This window comes from Henckelia pumila, chromosome 1 (assembly GCF_033568475.1).
Source record: "Henckelia pumila isolate YLH828 chromosome 1, ASM3356847v2, whole genome shotgun sequence".
Classification (NCBI taxonomy): domain Eukaryota; kingdom Viridiplantae; phylum Streptophyta; class Magnoliopsida; order Lamiales; family Gesneriaceae; genus Henckelia; species Henckelia pumila.
In genome coordinates, this window is record NC_133120.1 from 45,634,805 (window position 1) to 45,646,032 (window position 11,228).

General features: G+C 41.9%; 1 long non-coding RNA gene across 1 annotated transcript; it reads left to right on the forward strand.

The window, feature by feature from the left end:
* The first annotated feature begins 8,554 nt into the window (after window positions 1-8,554).
* LOC140875781 (uncharacterized) lies at window positions 8,555-10,811 on the forward strand. Its single transcript, XR_012148590.1, has 2 exons — window positions 8,555-8,801; window positions 10,426-10,811. It is a non-coding gene; the product is annotated as an uncharacterized lncRNA (long non-coding RNA).
* The last annotated feature ends 417 nt before the right edge of the window (window positions 10,812-11,228 follow it).

Here is an 11,228-nt window from a genome sequence, read left to right on the forward strand (position 1 = left end):
AATCCTGAATGCAAATAATTTTCTTACTGTTCCGAGACATTTACTTAAAGGATCCAAACTCATAAGCACGACGGCTTATAGTATCGTCCCAAGTATCTCTCGGTTCATGATATCTTAATTACTGATCTGCTCAACCAATCGACCTCGTCGATAAGTTGTGACTATCACACAACTTGTCAGTACCAACCAAATTATGGCAACCATCCGCCAGGTCTTGGTCCTTTGAAATCTCACATGGCTCGATCAATAATCATGATCTTACGGCCATGTGTCCGCATATCCCAAATACTTGGAATCAAAAGAATCACAGCTGATTCAACTCACCTATCTCTGACAAGGTCAGACAATAGCTATTAGTAGTCACCAGTACCAATCTCGTATCGATACTGACTCACTACCAACTGTCGCTAAACTTGCTCCTGATAACTATATCTTTTGCTAAGACTGCAACAAATCGAGACTGAGGTTACTTGCCGCGGTGTCCCACCTGAAATCACCACCAAGTGTACACTGGCATAAATCACGCTATCCTCACGCCTCAAATAGTCATGTACAATCCTTAGCGTCGGATATAATCTATCACTGAAGGAAACCATTAATGCTGAAAACTTACTCATCTCCGAGTCAAATGTTTCAGGAATTTCACAAACCAAAACTCCTGGATAGCCCCTATCACAAGAGCATCCAAACCCCGACTAGATCCACTAGTCTAGCAGTATCCAATAGACTAAAACTATCTGTTCAGAGTACGTACTCGTCAAGGAAAATCCCTCCAAGACTGGTCCTTGTGACAAAACTGCAAACCAATATCTCTGACGACAGTCAGACGATATCTAAACCACTAACACCTAACCAGGCATCCAATCCAATGTCATACCCCGTCGTGACTGTTACCAAAACTCTAGACTAAGTAGCCTTCCCACCGCCAAATCCTGAAGCACGAAGGCTTCCAGGCATTCTCCGAAGTACGAAAGACTCCCAGAGTAACACTGGCATAGGGTCGTGCTCCATCATGTCTAGTCATGGTCCTAGTCCACAACTCTTGGTATATACCCGACTTGGTATCCCGATGAAATCCCATCATCACGAAGTATCAACCTATGCAGGTCAATCAGACTACTGTCCTAAGAAAACACTTAGAACAAAAACTCAAAATTTCCAAACAAGATCGATATTTCCATGCTCCCAGATGAATTACCTCATCAGTGGCACTAACTCAGTCAAACGACTAATTAGGTCAGCCCTAGGAAGACACCTAGACTAACCCCATGTCAATCCGTTACCGTTGACTTACTCAAAATTCATGAGCTATCCTAGTTGATTAGTCAACTAATTCCAAGCCAAACTTAGTAAAATTACTTGTAATCAAACACGAATCTTTGAATAAGTAAAACATGTATCATTACTTCAAGTTATGTACAATTTCCTTTATTACAATCCCATGTAATACGTACAGTATTCAAAATACAACAAAATGTACATCCAATAACTTGAACTGATACCACCAAATTCTGATGATTCATTACAACTGAAATACTGTTTACAAATACATCAATACAGTATTTAAAATCGTCGAACTTGTCTTCACTCCTTGAGCATGAAGCTTCCAATCGACACACGCATCGATACAAGCATACTTCCGTCCAAGTCTCTCTACATGTCCTCCAGCGAAGAACTCCGGAGAAATGGCACGTGATAGCTAACCAGCTATGCTCTGCGTCAGTGCATGTCAGTCGACTTCTTCTGCTCACGATCTACCATCAGCGTTCTTCTTGTATCTAAATCATGCTTTTGAACATGAAGTTTTCCGTATGCCTACCAAAAGCATCGATACAAGAATACCGGCAAAACCATGTTCTGCACGAGGTTAAAGACCTCACTCTCGAAACCTGTCATGTTTTAGGCACTCGAGGCATTCTCTGGTGAAGGTCTATCTGACAATCTCTCCAACTACGAGTGGAGAATCTTCAAGGACTGGAACCAAATGGATTACTAAACACCATTCGTTCCAAAAAGCCCTCAGAGGTATCTGACGCGATATAACCGATCTTCTCTTCCAGTCTTCCCTGGCTGGAATCCATATGTTCTTCGATCAACATCCCAATGCATCGAATGATGAACCGTCCACAGCAGTCAGTCTATCTATCGATATGCTACTACTGGTGTTCTCATCACTGTTGCATTCCTTATAGTAAGAACTTCTGCCGCAAACCTTGGCACTGAAGAACCAAATCTTCTTTCGCTAGCCTCAATCAATCCTACAAGGATAATCAAGAGGTCTTATTATCAATTTCCTAGATCCCTTGCATGCAGTTGCTCTGATACCATAAATGTAGCGACCCGACCCGGATTCACTATCTAATCAGAGTTAAGAGCATAATTAAGCATGCATTAAATAAAATCGCTGCGGAAGACTAAATACAAGTAGACCGACAGAATACAACCGACTAATCAAACTGGATTTATACAACCCAATCGAATTACTTTAAATAAAACCTACAGCTAATTCTGCTGTCTTCAAGGTCACTGACTACTCCAGGCTCCTGGTTCTCAATCCTGCACCTATACCTGCCCCATCGAATAGGGTATCCAGATACACAGAAAATACTAGACGTGAGCTCTAAGCTCAATACGAAAGCACGAATAAACATACTAATATGATGCATGCAAATGACAGGGTATCCATATCTGGGATAACTGTATACAAACTGCTCAAACTGGCGCCTGGGATATAAGCTCGTCACATCGGGGTAGCTAACCACTGTGTGCGACCACTCATTCCCGAATCCCGGACGCGGACCGCGGAGTCCTCGAGGTATCAGTACCTAAGGGTACTCGATATCAAACGTCCTAACAGGGCTGAGCAACCCTAACTGGCTAATCTCGAAAGATATACAGATGTACAGGCACAAGATGATATGCACATGCCGCATAACAATAATAACATGCAAACATATAAATATAACATATAAGCATGTATATCCGCTGGCAGTCTCAGTCAGTACTTACGTACCTTTCTAAGGCAGTCCTAGTAGTCCCACTCTAGGTTCCAAGCCTATCATCAAGTCTACAATGCAAATACCCATGCATCATTCAATAAGCGCTAAAAGCCTTAAATAAGCTATTGCATACTCCTAAATAATTTAAGGAGACCATAGCTATACCTGCGTCCGTCGTCAGCCCACTGATGGCGACTATCCCGCAACTAAGGCACTCCCCTGCTGCGAATCCACAGCCTCGAACACGGCTCTACAACACGAGCACTGCTCCGCTACTATGTCAGACACTGTCTGACTATACTAAAACAAATATCCTACTCCAAATCTAGAATAAGAGTACCCAAAGCCTTAAAATAGGACCACGAGGGCGAATGAGAGAATTCGGAATTGGCAAGAAATGAATGCCTTGGACCTTATATTTATAGGCATCGATCGGAACCTCCGATCCTCGATCGGGACTTCCGATCCTTGATCGGAACGTCCGATCCTGCCATCGGAGCTTCCGAACATCCTTATCTGCCACATGTCAAAATCTCACTGGTTGACTTTGGATAGGGCGATCGGAGCTTCCGATCCCGATCGGAGTTTCCGATCCTGCCACACGTCATGCATGACATAATATCGATCGGAGCTTCCGATCCTGATAGAAGCTTCCGATCTCACCTTCGGAGCTTCCGATCCTTCAGATACCAAATTGGTTTAATTAACATAATTAATCTCTTAATTACCAATTTCGGTTACGGGGTACTACATCTTTTATGCAAGCCAAACAGTTGGTGCATGATGGGTGTGAGGCGTTCTTAGCCAGTATATCTTTGACAGAGTTGCCTCCACGTCCAGATATCACAGATGTGGACATTGTCAGGGATTTTGAGGACGTTTTTCTAGGCGATGTGGTAGGCATTCCGCCTGATAGAGAAGTGGAGTTCTCTATCGATTTAGTACCCGGTACTGTGTCAATTTCTAAGGCACCATACAGATTGGCTCCTGCGGAAATGAGGGAATTAAAATAGCAGATTCAAGAGTTTCTTGATAAGGGTTTCATACGCCCTAGTTTCTCTCCTTGGGGTGCACCGGTCCTGTTTGTGAAGAAGAATGACGGAAGCCTAAGGCTGTGTATAGATTATCGGGAGTTGAATGGGGTGACAGTGAAGAGCAAGTACCTACTACCTAGGATTGAGGACCTCTTCGATCAGTTGCAAGGGGCCTCTGTATTTTCGAAGATTGACCTTCGATCCGGTTATCATCAGCTGAGGGTGAAAAAATCGGATGTGTTTAAGACAACTTTTAGGACTCGTTATGGTCACTACGAGTTCCTTGTGATGCCGTTCGGGTTGACGAACGCGCCAGCGGTTTTCATGGATCTTATGAACCACGTATTCCAGCCGTTCTTGGACCAATTTGTCATCGTCTTCATTGACGATATCCTCATTTATTCCAAGGATAGGGAGGATCATTCGCAGCATTTGAGGACCGTTCTAGAGGTACTCCGGGAACGGAAGCTGTTTGCTAAGTTCGACAAATGCGAGTTTTGGTTGGAGAGAGTAGCATTCTTGGGCCATGTCATTTCCGAGAGAGGTGTTGAGGTAGACCCCTCCAAAGTTCAAGCAGTGAAGGAGTGGTCAGTACCTAGAAATGCATCTGAGATTCGCAGTTTTCTCAGATTGGCTGGTTATTACAAGAAGTTTATCAAGGGCTTTTCATCCATTGCAGTGCCCTTGACAGCATTAACCAAGAAGAGTGCTAGGTTTGTTTGGAATTCCGAGTGTCAAAGGAGTTTTGATGTATTGAAGGAAGCTCTTACGACAGCGCCAGTATTGGCTATGCCATCAGGGCAAGGTGATTTTGTGGTTTTCACTGATGCTTCCAAGTTGGGATTGGGAGCAGTTCTTATGCAGTGTGATAGGGTTATTGCTTATGCTTCTAGGCAGTTGAAAGAGCATGAGAAGAATTATCCTACACATGACCTGGATTTAGCGGCAGTAGTGTTCGCTCTCAAGATTTGGAGACACTATCTCTATGGAGAGAAGTGTAAGATATTCACCGACCATAAGAGCCTCAAGTACTTTTTCACCCAGAAGGAGTTGAATATGAGGCAATGGAGATGGCTAGAGTTGGTGAAGGACTACGATTGTGAGATCAGTTACCACCCGGGTAAGGCTAACGTGGTCGCAGATGCATTGAGCTGAAATACGGCAGTGATTGCTTCCATGTCAGTGGCTAGACCGTTACAATATGAGATTCAGATGTTCAGATTGGAGTTCTATGCTGAGGGTAGGGTGACCGGTTATTTCGGTATGAATAAATTCTACTGGCAAGCGAACCAGGTCAAATTATAATAAAGTGGACAAAGGTCCAGATGTCGAACCCACAGGGACTGTAAAAATATGATTACCAAATCTATTTATTTCTACTTAATCTAGACTAATGAAAAAGGAATGATTTCAGATTTTAAACTAATGAATGAAATTGCAAATAAAATTAAATTAAATAAAAACGCAGCAGAAAACTTTGGATTACTTAAAATTTGAGAAAAGTTCGATCAAGGACACACGTAGGTACCAGATAATTCATGCAACAAGCAATTGATCTAAGATATCAGACTTAATCTTAATTAACGGGAATTTTTCTAATTTATTTGAAGGTCTATTTCTAGAACAATCAAACCTATTCAAATATTGATGAACTAATCTTTCGTAATTTTAATCAAATTTGAATGCATAAATCACCGTAAAAATTCAGTAGACACCTAAACCGCATAATGAAACCGAATTCTATTTCTAGTCAGCTTTACACTATGTTGAAAATCAAAGTGATCAAATTCGAGACCTCCTCTGTCGACTTAGAATCGATTAACAAGCAAACAAATAACTGGCCAAGAAATTTGTAAGACGAAGATAAATTTGATAATCAATAAAATCAATTAAGTCTGAAAATCTCAAATAAACAAATCAAGTTTTTACATAAACTGTCTGGCCCAATCACGTGGCCTTGATCGAAGAAAAAAAACTACTCACTAATAAACATGATTCAATAAATCAAGTTTAAAAACATAAAATAAAAATACTAGAATAGAATAAATTCTGAAGAAATTCGCTCCACAGCCGCCGTAAGCTTTGCCCGTACTCAAAAAGATCAAAAGTCCTTGAAAAGAGCATAAAAATTCTATTTATACGGCCGCGCCAATTGGAGTCCTTTTCAAACTTAAAAAAAACTCGAAATTAGGTTATGCGGACACGCGCGCGCGCTTAGGAAGTCTCGCGTGCACGCAATGTAAACAAACAGTGCATCCTCGATTGTCTCGCGCGTGCGCGGCTTCTCTGTAACTCTCTGGACATCTCTTCTGCGCGCGCGCGGAGCATGAGCTTGCCCCCGCGTGCCTCTTCTATTCATGCTCTAGATTTCTCTTCTGCGCGCGAGCGAGCCTTCTTGCTTGCCTCTGGCTTTTCCTCCGGCGCACACGCGAGAAAGGGTCTCGCGCGCGCGCGTGCCTTGGACGAACATAATTCCCAATTTTTGCTTAATTTCCTACAAAATTCAACCAGGTGAGTCTAATGCAAACACATAACAAAAGACACTAATAAAACTTACGAAATTAACCTAAATGCATGCAAACTAAACAAAAAATGCTATAAAATAATGCATACTAAATACACTTATCATAGGGCTCCTAGATTGTCAGCCTTGTCAATGCAGACCACATTGTTCGACCGTATCAGAGTTGCTCAAGAAGATGATGAGCAACTGAGAAAGTGGAGACAGAGAGCTAAGGAGAAAGATAGTGGTTTGTATTCTGTAGTAGATGGGATTGTGAAGTTCAGAGATCGATTTTGGGTTCCCGTAGGTGACTCTCTGCGAGCTACTATCATGGCAGAGGCACACGCAGCACCGTACTCTATCCACCCAGGAAGTACAAAGATGTATCGGGATCTTCAGCGATTGTATTGGTGGCCGGGCATGAAGAGTGACATTGCCCGATTTGTGTCAGGATGCCTGACATGCCAGCAGGTCAAGGCAGAGCATCAGAGGCCTGTAGGATTTCTTAAGCCACTCCCTATTTCGGAGTGGAAATGGGAGAACATTACTATGGACTTCGTTGTTGGTTTGTCGAGGACAGTAAGGAATTCGAATGCTATTTGGGTTATAGTAGACCAACTCACAAAGTCGGCGCACTTCTTGCCAGTGAGGATGACCTTCACGATGATGCAGTATGCGGAGTTGTATATCCGGGAGATAGTCAGACTACATGGTATCCCTGTTTCCATAGTGTCTGATAGAGATCCACGGTTTACTTCAACTTTTTGGAAGAGTCTTCACGCAGCTTTAGGGACGAAGCTTTTATATAGCACTGCCTTTCACCCGCAGACGGACGGACAATCCGAGAGGGTGATTCAGATTCTAGAAGGTCTTTTGAGAGCTTGTGCCATTGACTTTCAAGGCAGTTGGGAGTCAAGACTGCCATTAGTGGAATTTGCTTATAACAACAGCTTTCAAGCCAACATTGGTATGGCGCCTTCCGTGTAGATCTCCGGTGTTGTGGACCGAGATTGGGGAGAAATCGGAGTTAGGACCAGAGATTGTTCAACAGACTGCCGAAGTTGTAGCCAAGATCCGTGACAGGATAAGGACTGAACAGAGCCGGCAGAAGAGTTATGCTGATCACCGGAGGAGAGACTTGGAGTTCTCGGTGGGTGATCATGTGTTCATCCGTGTAGCGCCACTGAAGGGAGTTATGAGGTTTGGAAAGAAAGGAAAGTTGGCACCGAGGTTCATAGGACCCTTCAAGATATTGGATAGGGTAGGGGCATTGGCTTATAGGGTGGCCTTGCCACCTAACCTTGACGGGGTCCATAATGTCTTCCATGTGTCGATGCTGAGGAAGTACATCTCGAACCCATCCCATGTGCTCAGTTCGGAACCACTTCAGCTATCTCCTCACATGACCTATGAGGAGAGGCCCATCCGGATTTTGGATAGACAAGAGAAAAGACTCCGTAACAAGTCGATTCCAATGATCAAGGTGAGATGGCAAAACCATTCGGATGAAGAGGCCACTTGAGAAGCAAAAGCAGATATCAGAGATCGCTATCCGGAACTATTTGGCGAGTCTCAAATTTCGAGGACGAAATTCTGTATTAGGGAGGGAGGAACTGTGACGCCTAGAATTTTCATAATTTGAGTTTTATGCCTAAACCTGTTTTAATATTCTTAATTTTTAATTTTCCATGTCTATCTGCTTAAATCAGTTTTTTTTAAATTTTATATTATTTAATTATTTTAAATTTTCAGTGTCAGTCGCTTTCAAATTTAATTCTCCCGCGCTCTTGAGCTAATTATTTTAAACCTCTGCGAGGATTAGCATATTAATTTCCGGGCTATCGAATTCGATCTTTTATTTTATTTGAAAAATCATAATGTGTGTTTTGGGTGCGGGTTAATTTAGAAATGCGAATTATCTCTTTAGTTTAGCACTTTGAATTTTTAATTGATATTTTCACCTAGGGTTGGGTATAACCCTAGCTTTTAAAATTACACACACACACAAATACCTTAACTCACGCACACCTCCTCACACACTCACATCAGCCGACTCCCCTGTTCCCTTAGCGTGAGATCGATCCCTTCGATTCTTCACCAGGAGATTTGCAAGCATCATCCTTCCTCCAGTTAATCGTTCCTCGGCTAGCTAGAGTGGTGGTTTGAGCTCGAGTCCCATGATTCACTCCTGTTCTTCCCTCTCGCCTCACTCACGCACAACCCCATTTCTGCTCGGGATTTTTGATTCCTGTTTAATCTAGCTAGGCAAGATTGTGGAGTTCGTTCTTGCATTTTTTTTACGATTATTATGTGTTGTATTTGTTTATAGCTGCTGCCCTCCCCATTTTTTTTCAAAGATAAGCATATGCGTGCCCTGCTCCTTCTGTTTCTTCACGGCTAATGTGGTGTTTTCTAGGAATTCTTGATTTTTGCTGATCTAATAATGTTCATAGGTTGAGATTGGATGATCTTAAAGCTTTGAAATGCAATTGTAATCATGCTAGCATTTTCGATTTTTCCTGAATTCTAAACTGTAATGTTTCGTAAGTTTCTGTGTGCTTGTGGATGGTGGATTGGCTTGGTGATCTAGGAGCTACCACGGTTGATACGTAGTTCACGTGGTAGCAATAGAACGAGTAAGTTTGAATTGGGACTGAGGTGGGCAGGTTCGATTGAAGCAGTGGTTAGGGGCTGTCTCGGTTAGCTTGAAGCTGTGGTTAGGGGCTGTCTTGGTTAGCTTGAAGCTGGACAACAACTAGGGAATTTTGTGGCGGTTAAGGAGTTTCTGGAGGTTCCTAGAGGATTGACATTGATACTAGGATAGTGGTTCGAGGATCGTGGAACAAATCGATACATTTCTGGGTTGAGTTAGGACGTTGGCATTGGGAAGATTTTTGGGAGCATCCTTGCTGCCCGGAAGCGTGAGATTCCAACTGGGTTAAGGGCTGTATTCAGTGAAGGCTCGGGGCTGGTGGATACCTTAAGTGCTAGGGAAATTGATGTTTCAAGCGGAATTCGAATTGCTTGAGTTTTCCCTAAGCCTTAGGCCTTAAGTTTAGGAAGAGCAGAATTTTAAAGACAAAAAGCTTGCTGTCCGGGTTTGAGCATTATAAACAGTGTTAAGATCAAAATTTGGGTAAAAGCTCGTGACTTGGAGTAGTTAAGAAGTTAGGATTTCGTTGTTTTGAGTGGAGTTTCTTTTGGCAAGAAGGGAGTGAGTGGTAAGCTTTTAGGGTGTATCGCTCTATTTACCTAAGAACTTTAAATCATGGATTAGATTCCCGCCCTTGGAACTCCCCTTCATCACCATTCCAATCATTCACCATCGAGTCCTTTGCATGTTCATTAAGTCATTATCTTCTTAGACTTTACATCAACATGTGCATGCTAAGTCTTAAATTCAATAAAGGAAAAGTTACATTTTTTTTAACAAAGTAAGATGGTTGTGACTACATATTCATGTGTTCGTGTGGGGCTGAAAGAGGTTTTGGCCTCCCTTACCAATTCATTATGGGTTTCCTTACCAATAGGGCAAGTACGGGTTGAGTTTCATCTCAACCTCTTTGCGGCATTGTGCACTATATCCATGATCATGATCGCAATCACAGAGTCACAATTCATGGATCGGAGTTCACTCAAAAAAATTCATATGACCATGTTCAGTACAATTTATGCTATTTATTGAGTTATTTGACTTAGTCTTGCACATGTCATATTCATGCATTTATTCTTTATTCATGTTCATTACTTTTAAGTTCAGGGGCACTAACGATTATTTTACTACGCACTATTTTGAATTTTGTGTGTGCTTGTAGTTATTTAGTACTCGTTATCCTCCCATGATCTTGCTGGGTCTTTTAGACTCACCCCACTTCTTTCTTCCTTTCAGGTGAGGACGAGTATCAGTGGACTGAGGGGCAGGATTCCATGGGCGAGGTTCCCGGAGGCGCAGGCCTGTGACCGTGGCTCCATTTATTTTTCCGTTGTGTCATTTCTGTCTTAGAGTCTGTAATAAATTTATACTCCTACTTTCTCGTTTTTATTGGTAGCAGGATGTGATTCCCTGCTTAGGAACATTGTCTTTTATCGCTTTTGCTTGTGGTTGCCAGGTGTGGCACGTTACTGTCATGTTGCTAGTTTTGATACTTGTTGAATGTTGGGAGTCGTTATTTAAGATATTTTGACCTGCTGTCTGTGTTGTTGGTTGTTCTAAAAACAGACGGGTCATGCCGAAATTTATAGAAAAATTTTATTTATCTTCAAATTCGAGTATTACTTTCTTTTATTTATTTGAGTAGTAGTAGATAGTCGTTTCAAGTTATTTGTCATAAGGCTAAATTTTGTTTTTGATTTTTATGTTTCTTAGTTTCTGATAGTTTTCATACGTCTTGTATGAACCAAATTATAAGAAACTTAAGAAGAGAGAGGGAGACTCAAACTTTACTTATTATTTCCACAACAATCATCTCCCTTTTATAGAAGGAGAGATCAAAGAGTACAAAGATAAAACAAAACAAAAAGGGACCACCCCCGACTCTGCATAATTAAAAGTGTAACATAATGGAAGATAGTTCATTTATCGTTTGAATGGACGCCTTTACACGTGGTGTGGTCCACGATTATAATTTTAATTATTACATTGAGTCGCTGTCTATATCACTGATGGCTTCAGACCACTTCTTTATTGGTTTT